The sequence below is a fragment of the Esox lucius genome, chromosome 11, assembly GCF_011004845.1.
Source record: "Esox lucius isolate fEsoLuc1 chromosome 11, fEsoLuc1.pri, whole genome shotgun sequence".
Classification (NCBI taxonomy): Eukaryota; Metazoa; Chordata; class Actinopteri; order Esociformes; family Esocidae; genus Esox; species Esox lucius.
In genome coordinates this window covers 11,937,901-11,953,279 of record NC_047579.1, presented here as the reverse complement: position 1 = coordinate 11,953,279, position 15,379 = coordinate 11,937,901, and the positions used below count along the sequence as shown (strand labels likewise).

Sequence of the window (15,379 nt, the reverse complement as noted above, 5' to 3'; positions counted from 1 at the left end):
ACCCGTAACACTGGGCAATAACCTTATTGGTGAAGGCACAGTCCTGCAGAAACTCAAAAACTTGACCAGCTAAGGCTTCTGCGCGTTTATCACCACTGATATCACCACTGACACCACCACTGACACCACCACTGACACCACCACTGACATCACCAACCTGGAAAAACCTCTCCTTCACCCCACCGTCAGTGGTGTAACGCAGGACATATGACATCTGAGCGGTGTTGCTTACGTCAGTTGTCTCGTCTACCATAACGGAGACAAAAGGCGTGTTCCTCACCTCCTCCCTCAATGCTTCGGTCGTTACATCTGCCACTGATTCAATCAGCTCATTCTGAATTTAGCTGGAGGCGCCGATGAGAACAGTGGCCGAACCCAGATGACAGCGCAGAGGGCTGTCATACCCCGCCAAAAACTCCAGCAACTCCAAGTAGTTCCCCTTGTTTTCCGAATCTTTACTCTCATCATGTCCTTGAAATGCCAGCTCTTGCTTTCCAAGAAATGTGATGACATCGATGAGACGTTTCAGGATCTCTCTGTTTTGCCTGACCTTGTTGTTGTGGGCCGTAGTATGATAACAGCGCTGCTCATCTTGCTGAAGATCAACTTTTGTGTCCCCAAAAGTTTTAAAACTGACCGTCGCTTGCAGGTGTGCTGCAGAATCTTGATGTCGGTGGGCTGACTTTATCAGATTTGTAAGGCTGATTTTCCAGGCGGATGACTTGTCAGTTGGAAAAAGTAAACAACTCCAGCAGTACAGCCTGTTTGTTTTCTTACAGCCTGTCATCCATGGATATCGGTGATCATTTTCGGTCTTGAAATACCTTTCCTATTCTCTTCATTCCAGTTCTGGAATTGGTCTTCCGTTTTTTATTATTTCAAGTTTTTCTGTGAAAGGCCTCCTTGAAAAAGGCGAAGCTATCAAGCTAGCCAAAAACGTCACTCTCGTCTTCCGCCATTTAACTCTGTCTCTCAACCGCTCTCACCACTCGGCAGAGATTTGGACTTCATGAAGGCCTACGATCTTTAGTTTTTTTCCCGCCAACTTGAAATCAAAGCGTGATTGGTCGATTTGCCCGTCACTCACCGCACCAAAACACATAGCCTGGCCTTCCCCAGGATTTGTGAAGTCCTAACCAATAACCAGCTAACCGGGCCTTAATAGACTCTGTGCATCAGCATAGTAACGAACTTCGGCTTTTGTCTAGAAATCTGCATTGCAGTTTCCGGTTTACTTACTAATACTCATCCGCATTAGTAAACACCTAAACTCACAACAAGATGAGTGATGCTGTTGTACAGGAAAAAAGAAATATATATATATAATGTACGTGACTCATTTAAGTTTCAAGGTACAAGTGGGGCATCATTTTAATCAGGAGAATGTCCTCTTTTTAATAAAATATGGTTTGTGCCATTCAATGACTTCAAACGCTAGACTACAAATAGCCAGAAAAGGCAATTTTTTTGTATACTTCCACGTAACGCAGGTTTAAGCACAATTAATATCATATAGGACAAGATGTTTACTTCCTATGCCAGTTGTTATTTTTCAGTTTCATTGTGAAATGAGGTTACAGTAGTAAAATGAAAGAGGAGACCTGTTTTGGTGCTTTTTTGAGGCTATGGAATTTTAAGCTTAATTCAGGTTAGAAGAGGCTGAACGAAGGTTAGTTTCAATTCACTTGCTATAGGGACGCGCTAGCGTTCCAGCTCAGCCAGCGTTCTTTTGCCGTATTTGAGGCTAGGGTGATTTTTTAGGCGTTCTATTGTCCTGCCTAATACTACACTAAAAAGGAACACGTCGCTAACTAGCTTACACCACAGTAAACTACTTACCCTCGTAGTTGTGCAGATAACTCGATACATAGAGTTTGAATCCCATTTTCCGCTTGCTTGTTGGAGCAGGGGACCAGGCATCAACAATTTGATGGACATCACTAATGCTTATTTTAGGCAAGTCTTGGAGACATCAGCTAAAAACTGAAATTTTGGGCGACGCGGGTGATCGCCTTAAGTAAACCGGAAACTGATATGCCAACATCTGGCTAAAGTGGAACTTCGTCCATACGCTTGTGCACAGAGCCTATAGAGACAGACGATTCTGATTGGATAACATTTTCAGGACATTAACATGAAAGTAAGCTTAACTTAAAACATAGATGAGAGAAAATGTATTAAATGTATTGTATTAAATTGAAGGAGATAGAAATAAAAAATATATATTTTATTGAATACTTAATTATTAGTATTATGACATTGATTATTATTTATTCTTATTTGTAGGCCTTTTCTGAAGGCGTAGAAGGGCCTGAAGGTTATCCATTGGTGTTTAGCAAACTATTTACTGCATTCTAACTGTCCACACACATACACACACACACACACACACACACAAACAATATATAAAACACAATCCTAAATAATCTGTTTTAAAACACCTTTTTTATTCTGTCAAATCTGGGACATTGAAATTCATTGAATCTAGTTTACAAGTTACATCTTCAGTGGAGTTTAACCAGGAATATTTACAATCAAATGATATATTTACTTACTACTAGAGCGTTATTATCAGTGATTTACTATGGTGTCCTACTGAACATGACCATGATTAGAGTTAAACATCATGTTGTGTTTGACACAGGGACCATCTGACACAGAGGAGTCAGAATGAACATAAAACCCTGGATAGAGGGGCTCAGTAAATGTGGTGTTGAACGTGTACAGGTAGGTCAGTGTTGGAGGTAGGGGTGGTGGTGGGTAACAGGTGGAGGTAGGGGTGGTGGGTAACAGGTGGAGGTAGGGGTGGTGGTGGGTAACAGGTGGAGGTAGGGGTGGTGGGTAACAGGTGGAGGTAGGGGTGGTGGTGGGTAACAGGTGGAGGTATGGGTGGTGGTGGGTGACAGGTGGAGGTAGGGGTGGTGGGTGGGTAACAGGTGGAGGTAGGGGTGGTGGTGGGTAACAGGTGGAGGTAGGGGTGGTGGTGGGTAACAGGTGGAGGTAGGGGTGGTGGTGGGTAACAGGTGGAGGTAGGGGTGGTGGTGGGTAACAGGTGGAGGTAGGGGTGGTGGTGGGTAACAGGTGGAGGTAGGGGTGGTGGGTGGGTAACAGGTGGAGGTAGGGGTGGTGGGTGGGTAACAGGTGGAGGTAGGGGTGGTGGTGGGTAACAGATGGAGGTAGGGGTGGTGGTGGGTAACAGGTGGAGGTAGGGGTGGTGGGTGGGTGACAGGTGGAGGTAGGGGCGATGGGTTCACATGTTAGTAAGACCATCAACACATCTGACTGAGGGAGTAACATGATGATTAAATAGTCAGTATGAAATCTAATATTGTGATTGGAGGAATCCAAAACATCAGCTGATATGTCACTGACCAATAAACACTCAGATTTCCTGTCTGAACTGGATATGCTACGGCAGGGGTGTCAAACCGGTTCCACGGAGGGCCGAGTGTCTGCAGGTCTTTGGGTTTTCCTTTAAATTGGTTCCCAGGTCAGACCTGAACAACCAGGTGGGGGTAGAAATTAACCAATTAGTGAACTAATTAATCAATCAGGTACAAGGTGAGAGCGAAAACCTGCAGACACTCGGCCCTCCGTGGAACCGGTTTGACACCTGTGTGCTACGGTGTCCTACTGAACATGACCATGATTAGAGTGAAACATCATGTTGTGTTTGACACAGGGACCATCTGACACAAAGACACAGAGGAGTCAGAATAATGAACCCCAAACCCTGGATAGAGGGGCTCAGTGAATGTGGTGTTGAATGTGTACAGGTGGGTCAGTGTATCAGAGGAGACCCTGTAGAAGGACAGAGTGCCGGCTGGCCAGTCCAGATACACTCCTACTCTGTGGGAGTCTGAGGAGGTGACAGGTAGGACAGTTCTCTTATTATTGTGCCTGACAGAGTAGCAGTCATCATCACATTCCAGACTCCAGGACTTGTCATTGTATCCAAGCCTACAGTCATCACCATATCCTCTCCTGTTGATTGCTTTATATGTCACTCCTATCCCAGCCCCTCTCCCACTCCACTCTACCTCCCAGTAACAGCGTCCAGACAGACCCTCTCTACACAACACCTGCGTCAAGTCCTCAAATCTCTCTGGGTGATCAGGATACAGCTGCTCCTCTCTCCTCCATGTCACCTTTCTGTTCTCCTCAGACAGAGAGAGGTTTCTGTTTACTGCGTTTGGGTCCAGTGTGAGATCACAGACATCTGATGGACGAGACCAAGACACAATATTACACATCATCATTATTCATATTATATACACACATGCAGAATGAAACAAATATGCACAAACTTACACACACAGACATGTACACACAAACACACACAGACACACAAACACACACACACACACGCACACACAAACACACACACAAAGACACCCCAGCTGTATATGTGTTCTGTATAATAAATCACTTACATTTCTTCGGTCCTGATTTCAACCTCCACTCTCCACCATGATCCATACTGTGGAAGAAGCAGAGGAGCAGACTGTCATTCACTGATTCACAACCTGTCTTACACACACACACACAAACAACCACACTCTCTCTCACACACACACACACACACACCTTAAACATATCTGCAACACAAACTACCACACAAACATTACACACAACCCTCTCCACACACACACCACACTCAGTGTCCTAACTACCACAACACTGAGCTAACTACCACCACACTGAACTAACTACCACAACACTGAGCTAACTACCACCACACTGAACTAACTACCACAATACTGAGCTAACTACCACCACACTGAACTAACTACCACAACACTGAACTAACTACCACCACACTGAACTAACTACCACCACACTGAGCTAACTACCACCACACTGTACTTACTACCACAACACTGAACAAACTACCACAACACTGAACAAACTACCACCACACTGAGCTAACTACCACCACACTGTACTAACTACCACAACACTGAACTAACTACCACCACACTGTACTAACTACCACAACACTGAACTAACTACCACCACACTGAACAGACTACCACCACACTGAACTAACTACCACCACACTGAACTAACCAGCACCACACTGATCTAACTACCACCACACTGAACTATCTACCACCACACTGAACTAACTACCACCACACTGAACTAACTACCACCACACTGAACTAACTACCACCACACTGACCTAACTACCACCACACTGAACTAACTACCACCACACTGACCTAACTACCACCACATTGAACTATCTACCACCACACTGAACTAACCAGCACCACACTGATCTAACTACCACCACACTGAACTATCTACCACCACACTGAACTAACTACCACCACACTTAACTAACTACCACCACACTGTTCTAACTACCACCACACTGACCTAATTACCACAACACTGAACTAACAACCACCACACTTAACTAACTACCACCACACTGTTCTAACTACCACCACACTGACCTAATTACCACAACACTGAACTAACTACCACCACACTGAACTAACTACCACCACACTGAACTAACTACCACCACACTGACCTAACTACCACCACACTGAACTAACTACCACCACACTGAACTAACTACCACCACACTGAACTAACTACCACCACACTGAACTAACTACCACCACACTGAACTAACTACCACCACACTGAACTAACTACCACCACACTGAACTAACTACCACCACACTGAACAGACTACCACCACACTGTACTAACTACCACCACACTGAACTAACTACCACCACACTGAACAGACTACCACCACACTGAACTAACTACCACCACACTGAACTAACTACCACCACACTGAACTAACTACCACCACACTGAACTAACTACCACCACACTGAACTAACTACCACCACACTGAACGGACTACCACCACACTGAACTAACTACCACCACACTGAACTAACTACCACCACACTGAACTAACTACCACCACACTTATCTAACTACCACCACACTGAACTAACTACCACCACACTGAACTAACTACCACCACACTGAACTAACTACCACCACACTTATCTAACTACCACCACACTGAACTAACTACCACCACACGGCAGATTTTCTTGCTAGTCAATTGTGCTCATTTTAAGGGTCATATGTAGTCACTCTAGATAGGCTACACAGATACACTTGTTCAGTAGTAGAAACATGGATGGTGTGGTTATTACCAGTGAAAACAAAGACAGACCAGCTGTTGTCTGAACATATTAACATTGATGGTGTGGTTATTACCAGTGAAAACAAAGACAGACCAGCTGTCTGAACATATTAACATTGATGGTGCAGTCATATTTAATTAATAATTAATACATTTGTTTTCTTCAAATTCACTATTATCCAGCTTCACATCATATCAGTGTACTCAGAGTTTGAAACTGTGTTCATGTTACGCAAAATGAATACAGGTTGGCAGGTCTGTATTTGATATTATAATGCAAAACAACATGAAAAACAACAACAACATGACAACTGCACTATTATTTCTTGTTTTGGCCAGAAATATCCCTGGACAATTTTCACTACAGTAACATTATGCACAGTGAGTGACAAGTTCCACAAGTACATCCCCATGACGCACTGTCACAACCACTGAGATAGAATAAAGAAACAACACACACACACGCCACACCTTTAGAGTAGGCAAAATAGGATTTTATTATCATTATATTTCAATATAAAATACTGCTTGCCGTCCTTGATGAACACATACTGATCAAGGTCAGTCAGTTACAAATATAATTGTGCTTTTGGCTGAAGTGTTTGAGTTTTTCTACCAGTTTTCACCATAATATTTTATCCCCTCACAATTTCATGATATGAAATTCTCTATTATGAACTTTCCTTGTCTCAACATCTCAACAAACGTTACAGGATAGTTAAAAGATTGAGACTTTTCCTAGAAGCATGTTTCACCAAGCTGACACACTGCCACAACTACGACCGACTGACCCTCCATCCAACTGACCCACCTACCTTAAATAGCCTAGTGGTTAGAGAAGTGGACTTGTGAACTAGAGGTCCTGTGTTCGTGTCTACTCACAGGCAAAGCCAAGTACGCATTATGAATTACGTTTTGGGGTTAGGACAAACACATTTGCTGGCTACAACATGCAGTAGTTATGGTATAGTAAGCCTTAACTAAAAGTGTATACGGTCATATTGTGACTGTTTCTGGCATGGAAAAGTTCATCTTTTGTCTTGCTAGCAATTGCTCAATTCTTATGATTATTCCTAGGAAGTTAGTAGATATTATTAAGCATATTACTGGCTAATAAGCTGTTTCATCATCAAACATAATAGGTTGATTCATTGACCCGTCACTTTTCATGGACACACAGCTGGGCACAGGGGAGGCTGTTTTCCCCAGGAGGATTGGGCTTCAAAACATCAGGGACAAACATAACTTCATTTATTTACTCTAAACTCTGACAGGGGAACATACTGTTCATTTTTTAAGAGTAACTGCACCTGCCTGATTGATTTACTGTAAACTCATGATTTGCTGACATTGTTATTTAAAACCAAGTGAGGAGAGTTTTTCTCCAGTTGCATTTTAAATGAATCATCTCACCTCTTAGCCTTCATGTCATGGTCATCAGAGACACTCATTTTATAGGCAGCAAACTCCTCTTCTCTTTCCCCAAATAGACTCACTTGCAAAGTAATTCCCCTCCTCAGCACAGACCTTTAAACACATAACAAAGAGAGAATTACACACTTCCTGGATCAAGATACATACTGTAACATTTTTTAAGTTATCTGAATTAAACTAAACATAATGACCCATTAGCTTGAGAAAACAAATAGCCATCAATAACAACATGTAGATCTTTCTTCAACTATCAGCAATTGATAGGGCTGCACAATTTATTGAAAACATAATAAAATCGCGATTTGAAAGTGTGCGATTTCTAAACCGCAGAAAAATTATTATTCAATCAAAATAATTATTTTACTGCTGTGCCATCCTCTCTATAATCATATTCTTAGTTGTATACAATTTATTAGAACTTGATTAGAGAATCTGTTTGCCTACGTAAAAATAATTAGGATTATTATTAAAAAGGTTGGATCCTGGCAGGCAAACGGCACAATCGTGTCAGTCAAACATCTACAAGCACTCTGACAACTCGTCCTCCACTGTTTTGCCATTTCAAGACAATTAACATTTACAATTTAAATGTCCAACTCTATGTCACAAATCGGTCAAACTATACAACACATTGTTCTGATCATGCCTCTCACTCATCCCAATTTATTGAAAGTAAGTAAAACTGACAACCAAAACCATAATTTTCTCTCCTACATGAAAAAGCTGATGAAAATGATCAGAAGACTATTCTATTCTTAAAATATCCCAATTCTGTGACGGCCCCATAGCTATCGAAGGTATTAGCTATAACCCTAAAAAATACCAACACCCATGGGTCGGGAGACTCTATTAGCTCTGCAGGAACTCTGAACCGCAACCTGTAAGATGGTGGTTGGAACAACATGTGTGAGGGAATTTCTATAAGATGGTTATAACCCCACGTATTATGAATATATCATTATGCATGATAAGGTTTAAGCCTATGAAACATTAAGAAATGTTATTTATGTGAAGCCCAGATATATCAGCAGCGACTCCCTACATGATCTAGTCCACCCACACGCGCAGCTGAACAGTGAGCCGAGCCCTTACCATGATGTGCATTTTGACCCAGGGGTCACCATAGAAAGACTCCCTAATATGAGGAGTACTGTACATGTCCTGTACACGGACAGATGCAAACCTGAAAATTTAAAACTGTGATGAGTTCATTGGAGGGGCGACCCAAACATGAACCATAAGTTTGTCAAGAGTAAGCACATCTTAATTAAGAACATACAGAGAGCAAGGGAGAGGGCCCCACCTCAGGGGACTCTCCAAAGATGGTCAGATGGCGTTCTGGGTAGAAGTTTTTGTATAAAAGCCACGGTCCTGAGCTCAGTAAGGAGGGGGTGTATCTGCAGAAGGAACTGGCTTTAATGTCTGTCATTCTTGTATGATCTTTCATTAAAGTCTATTGGATTCACATGTTCCTGAGTTGAAGTGCTCTTTGTTTTATTCGTTGTGGACTTGGGTTTTCCACAACATAATTGGCGAGCCAGCCAGGAGTTGGACAGAGACAGAGGTGCCTGACTGAACTGCCTGGGAGGAATTGGACTGAGTTACACAAACGGTGGCCACAACAAAGGTAAGCAATTTTGCTTTTAGTTAAAATGTTTGTGTAATTCAGATCACATGACTCTATGGTGGGACATCTAGCACTGGTCTTCCCAAATTTAATGAACCTTGAGAGAATACAGTTTTGTTAAAGGCACGTGGAACTTTTGGATCCAATTCATTACATGTTATAACATTGTAAATAGGCTGTTATTTGATAAAATTCCTGGGGCGGACAAGAGGTCCGGCAGGTGTAGCCAAGGACGGACAGAGAAAGAGAAGGGCCGGCGGCTGATATTAGATAGAAATCCTGGGGCGGACGAGAGGTCCGGCAGGTGCAGTTAAGGAAGGACGGGAGAGAAGGACCGGCGACTGCTGTTAGATAGAACGCCTGGGGCGGTCGAAAGGGCCGGCAGGTGTTGGGTATGAGTGCCTGTCCCGGGGAGACAGCACAGGTTAAAAACCTGCGGGTTGGTGCGCACAGAGTACTTTGGTAAGGTAGCTGGGGTGACGGCTGGCTGGCGCGTGTGTGCGATCAGCTCACGGCTTGATACAGTAGCCTCAGTGACAGCCTGCGGGTGTCTGTGGAAAAAGCACTGCCTAGTAAGGTGGCCTGTGGGAGTGGGTGTTGACAGCAACTGGCAGGGGTAAGACAAACCCGCGGTTGGGTGTCTAGGTGTGTAAGAGATACGGTCGGAAGGGGTCATTCCTCCCATCGGGAGAGTGACAGAAACCCTGTAGACATGTGCGGGTACCAATGAGATACACAGAGCTGGTTGAGGCGGTTAACTAGGTCTGTGAGAGTGTATGAGAAAGATTAGGGTTTTGTGTGTTAAGTAATCTATATATGCATTGTATCAATATATGTTTGTGAAAAGGCCTGTGTAAATGTATGTGAAAGATTGGGAGTGATAAAAGACAGATTTCTGTATGAAAAAGTGTGAAAACGAATATGACGAATGAATGTATGAAAGATGAGCGTCTGAAAGGGTACCCGAGTGTGTGAGTGTGGAGATCTTTAAAAGGTCAGTGTGCCCGAAGTGTGAGAAGGAAGGAGAAGTTGTGTGCTTAGAGGTGTACAAGCCAGGAGCGGCTAAATACATGCGGAGAGAGTGCTGTTATAAGGAGCATTTGGCTAATTGGCTGTAATTTATGAGTAATTGGCTGTATAACTCAGAAATTGTTTTGTGACTACGATTGGTGAATAGCGAAATGAATGATCAGAGTAACAAGCGCAAGCTTAAACGTGAAAAAGAACAGGAGGTTTTGTATAAAAGCCACGGTCCTGAGCTCAGTAAGGAGGGGGTGTATCTGCAGAAGGACCTGGCTTTAATGTCTGTCATTCTTGTATGATCTTTCATTAAAGTCGATTGGATTCACAAGTTTCTGAGTTGAAGTGCTCTTTGTTTTATTCGTTGTGGACTTGGGTTTTCCACGACACATGCAGCAAGACAAACTCATTCCAGTATCTGAAACAGTGTCATCGGGAAAAATAAATGGCAAAGAATTCTCTTCACAAAACCAAAAATACATTGCAAACCCAGCAAAGATCAGCCAAACATTCATTAATAATAAGTGGCCACGGAACTGTTTTATGACAGGGGTGTGGAATTTCCTATTTTAATGGGGATATTAGTAAAGACGTAATTTACCTTCAAATAACCACAGTCATAACAACCTTCTAGGCAGAGTTCTTCCTCTGTCCAGTGTCTATGAACAACACATCGTTGTACGAGATCTTCAGTTTCTTGACAGTTTCTTTCATAGAATAGCCTTCATTTCTCAGAACTAGAATAGACTGATGAGTTTCAGAAGAAAGATACTTAACTAGTCTGAAGAAGGCCAGTTTTATTGCTTCTTGGTTTAGCACAACAGTTTTCAGCAGTGTTAACATAATCGCAAAATGGTTTTCCGATGATCAATTAGCCTTTTTAAATGATGAACACGGATTAGGAAACACAACGTCCCATTGGAACACAGGACTGATGGTTGCTGATAATGGGCTTCTGTACGCTGTTGTGGAATTTCTGAAACCTGATGCATTCTTACTGTTTGTCCCATTGTTTGGATGTGAGAATGAATGAGTTACTAGTTAGAGATGCTGACAGGGATTTGGTATTTGTCCTAGGGGGCATCCTTGACCGGCACCCGCAGATTATAGGGTTAATCGTAAATCTGCCCATCTGTATAACCCTTCAGTGTCTCTGTTGTTTGTCCAGGTGCTGTGAGTCTGCTCCTAGAGTTGATGAGGTTACCCATGTGGGGGGGGGGGGGGGGGGGGGTTAATTTGTGCCAAGAGTATTTCGTCTCTGTACTTCCTTCTAAAAGAGTTCTGATTGATAAAATTGCCATATACACAGTTAGGTCCAGTAATATTTAGGCACGGACACAATGTTCATCATTTTGGTTCTGTATGCCGCCACAATGGATATGAAATGAAACAACCAAGATGCAATTAAAGTGGAGACTTTCAGATTGAATTCAAATGAAACGTTGAGGAATTGCAACCATTCTCATACACAGTCCCCTTATTTCAGGGACTCAAATGTAATTGGACAAATTAACACAATCATGAATGAAATGTTCATTTTTAATACTTTGTCGGGAATCCTTTACAGGCAATGACTGCTTGAAGTCTGGAACACATGTACATCACCAAACCTGGGATTTCTTCCTTTTGTGATGCTTTGCCAGGCCTTTATTGCAACTGTCTTCAGTTGTTGTTTGTTCGTGGGTTTTTCTGCCTTAAGTTTTGCCTTCAGCAAGTTGAATGCATGCTCGATCGGGTTGTGATCAGGTGATTGCCTCGGCCATTGCAGAATATTCCGCTTCTTTGCCGTAAAAAACTCTTGGGTTGCTTTCGCAGTATGTTTTGGGTCACTGTCCATCTGTAAAGTGAAGTGCCTCCCAATCAACTTTGCTGAATTTGGCTGAATCTGAGCAGACAATATATCCCTATACACTTCATATTTAATCCGTCTGCATCTGTCTTCTGTCACATCATCAATGAACACTAGTGACTCAGTGCCATTGGAAGCCATGCATCACACTGCCTCCACCGCGATATGGTACGCTTCGGATCATGAGTTGTTCCAAGCCTTTTCAATACTTTTTTCATCCCATCATTCTGGTACAGGTTGACCTTAGTTTCATCTGTCCAAATAGATCTCTCTGATGGATTTTGTTTTGCAGCCTAACAGGATGGCCTGTTTCATTTGCATTGACCGCATGTTGTGGATTCGGAGCAACATCTTCCAAATGCGTATGCCACACCTGGTACCAACTCCAGACCTTTTACCTGTTTAATTGATGAAGAAATGACAAAGGAATAGCCCACACCTGTCAATGAAACAGCTTTGGAGACAATTGTGCAATGACTTTTGATCCCTTGAAACAGAGGGTGATACATAGAGCTGTAATTCCTAAACCCTTCCTCCAATTTGGATGTGAAAATACCCTCGAATAAAAGCTGAGAGACACTTTAACCAATATTCATTATTTAACTGGAACTTGAATATATTTTGGTAAACAGCCCAAAAAACTAAACTTGTGTCAGTAGCCAATTGTTTCCAGACCTACAGTATCCCACAAAAGTGCCCAATTTGGACATTTTCTATTAGGGGTGTTCTCACTTTTGTTGCCAGCGGTTTAGACATTAATGGCTGTGTGTTGTGTTATTTTGAGGGGAAAGCAAATTTACACTGTTATACAAGCTGTACACTCACTACTTTACATTGTAGCAAGGTGTCATTTCTTCAGTGTTGTCACATGAAAAGATAATCAAATATTTACAAAAATGTAAGGGGTATACTCACTTTTGTGAGATACTGTAACTGTAATGGGTAACTAGTGGGGAGCAGACCGAACAGCTGAGCAATTGTTTAAGCTACAAGTTACAGGTGACTGAACTGTACTCAAATTGGGGGGAGGTGGACGTGTTACAAAGTGCTTTCATAACAACACAGCCTGGTTGTTATGGTGACATACGCCCAGACCCCGGGGGAGGGTCTCGTCATTCAGGAAGTTATCTTTGAATCAGACTTTAAATGTGGTGTTGTCCTGGTGTGTGTATGGGTGGGTGCTGTGTTAGGAGTAGTACTGGCTCTGACTTGACGCGTGATATGGTGTGAAAACGCGACACTTTTATTCTATTCAAATGGCGATGTGTAGCCTATCATTTACTTAGTCTTTAGGCTCGTAATGGTTTTCATCCAATCTAACAAACAGATTCCTGATAAAATAAAGAAAATAAAACTAGAGTACAAGACAGCAAAGACTGAGTTTGGAAAGAGTTTGGTACAATACCATTGACTCAATAGAAAAACGGAGTGCTGAGACTGAGACACAGCCTGCAGAACCTTTAACAAAACAAATTACCTCAGAATTCTCCCAGATCCTTCTATTAAAGGGAGAGAGACTTTTGACAAAACTAAATAATGAATACACTGGCTTACAGTTGCAGTGTTATGAGTGTAGAAGGAGCCAGTTACATGAGTTTGAGGAAGAAATTAGTTCTATTGTAAACAAACTGAGCATGGCGTTATTATTTATTTTATTTTACTACCAGAAAAACATTGCCTTTTCATTTTTGTAACCGGAAAATTAAATAGTGTTGATAATTTACTCCTCCCACCCGAGCCCCTTCTTATGTCCTTGGTACCAAATGTAGAGTGGAAACAGGAAAGTCTGGAGCCAACATTAGCATAAATGACCAGTGTGACCCTGGGTAAAGCACCAGTGAAACGCAGCATAACTTGTTTGTTATGCCGCTGTGACCCGCTTGTTTGTGGACTACCCCCTGATCTTATACTTATGTTGTCTTATGAAATTTAAGAATAAAATCTATTGTATTTTCCTAAACGGTGTGGTGTGTTACAACCTTTGACCTCCAGACCGTACCGGTATAAAATAAGGTGGTGGCAGCTCTTACACTATACGATAATCCAGTAGCAAGCTTGGTAGTTAAGGAACAATTATTACACTGAAAATATGCTGTTTCCAGTTCCAGTAGTCATTTACAACATTAAGTGTTGATCAATTTCTGATCACAGTATTTCTGATCAATTTAATGTTATTTTAAAGGGGAAAAAATGCATTTTCTTTCAAGAAAAAGGACATTTCTAAGTGGCCACAAATTGTTCAATGGTAGTGTAAATGGCAGGCACACCTACCTAAGATTGTTGATAATGATTAGTTTAACCTGGTATGTTTGTGCTGAGGAAACAGTTTTTTTTTTTTACCAGGATATAGAAACTTTTCAATTAAAACACTAAACTAATTTAAAATATTGTCCGCTTATCCACTGTTTTACTAATAACATCCAAGTTGTGGGTTACAGATGACTTTCCACTTTGAAACCACTGATTGCTGATTGAGCAAGTACCAGTTCTACTAACTAATAATCTGCCTCTTCCTACATTCAGGCTCTTAGCCTGTTCTTTTGATTACTTTAGATTATTGTTCTGAAACACTTACTTATTTTCTTCTTAGTAGTCACGTTTTCCACTAGAAGTTTTCTAAATGGCTCCTGGATAAGGAAGACAAAGTTACTTTCACTTTCCCTATTCTAGGCAGTATCACTAACCCCACCCTATTTAGAAGTGTTGTAAGTGTTTTTATTACGGTCTGTGTATAAATAGTCAATGAGTTTGTTAGCTCTCACATGGTTGCACTGAGCAGGCTAAATACAGAGCCATAGGGAGCAGAAAATAACTGTCAAAAGACCTGCTTAACAAGGTAATGGAACTTTATAAAGAGGGGAAAGGTTATAAAAATATATCCAAAGCCTTGCAAATGCCATGTAATAAACATGCAGGGGGGTTGCAAAGAGGTGAAATGAACCATCTTCATTTTATATGTTGATTACACTTATTAAGCCAAACAGAATCCATGTAATAAACATGCAGGAGGGGTTGCAAAGAGGTGAAATGAACCACCTTCATTTTATATGTTGATTACACTTATTAAGCCTAGCAGAATCTATGTAATAAACATGCAGGAGGGGTTACAAAGAGGTGAAATGAACCATCTTCATTGTATATGTTGATTACACTTATTAAGCCTAGCAGAAGAAGTTTCATACCGAAAAAATACTTTTAACTATTTAGAAATAAAATAAAACGCGTTTAAATGGGTCAATTTGACGTGAAACATAACAGGAGG

The 15,379-nt window shown here is 41.8% G+C and overlaps 2 protein-coding genes and 1 long non-coding RNA gene across 8 annotated transcripts in view; 1 reads left to right on the top strand and 2 right to left on the bottom strand.

The window, feature by feature from the left end:
- Positions 1 to 15,379, bottom strand: part of LOC114840345 (NLR family CARD domain-containing protein 3-like) — a 246,059-nt gene that overhangs the window by 30,967 nt on the left and 199,713 nt on the right. The gene's annotated exons all lie outside the window — the stretch shown is intronic.
- LOC114840365 (NACHT, LRR and PYD domains-containing protein 12-like) overlaps positions 1 to 15,379 on the top strand; it is a 360,864-nt gene that overhangs the window by 278,267 nt on the left and 67,218 nt on the right. The window lies entirely within an intron of this gene.
- On the bottom strand, positions 4,441 to 14,748 carry LOC114840383. Its single transcript, XR_004576515.1, has 3 exons — positions 14,693 to 14,748; positions 7,601 to 7,714; positions 4,441 to 4,480 (listed from the first exon to the last, which is right to left on the bottom strand). It is a non-coding gene; the product is annotated as an uncharacterized LOC114840383 (long non-coding RNA).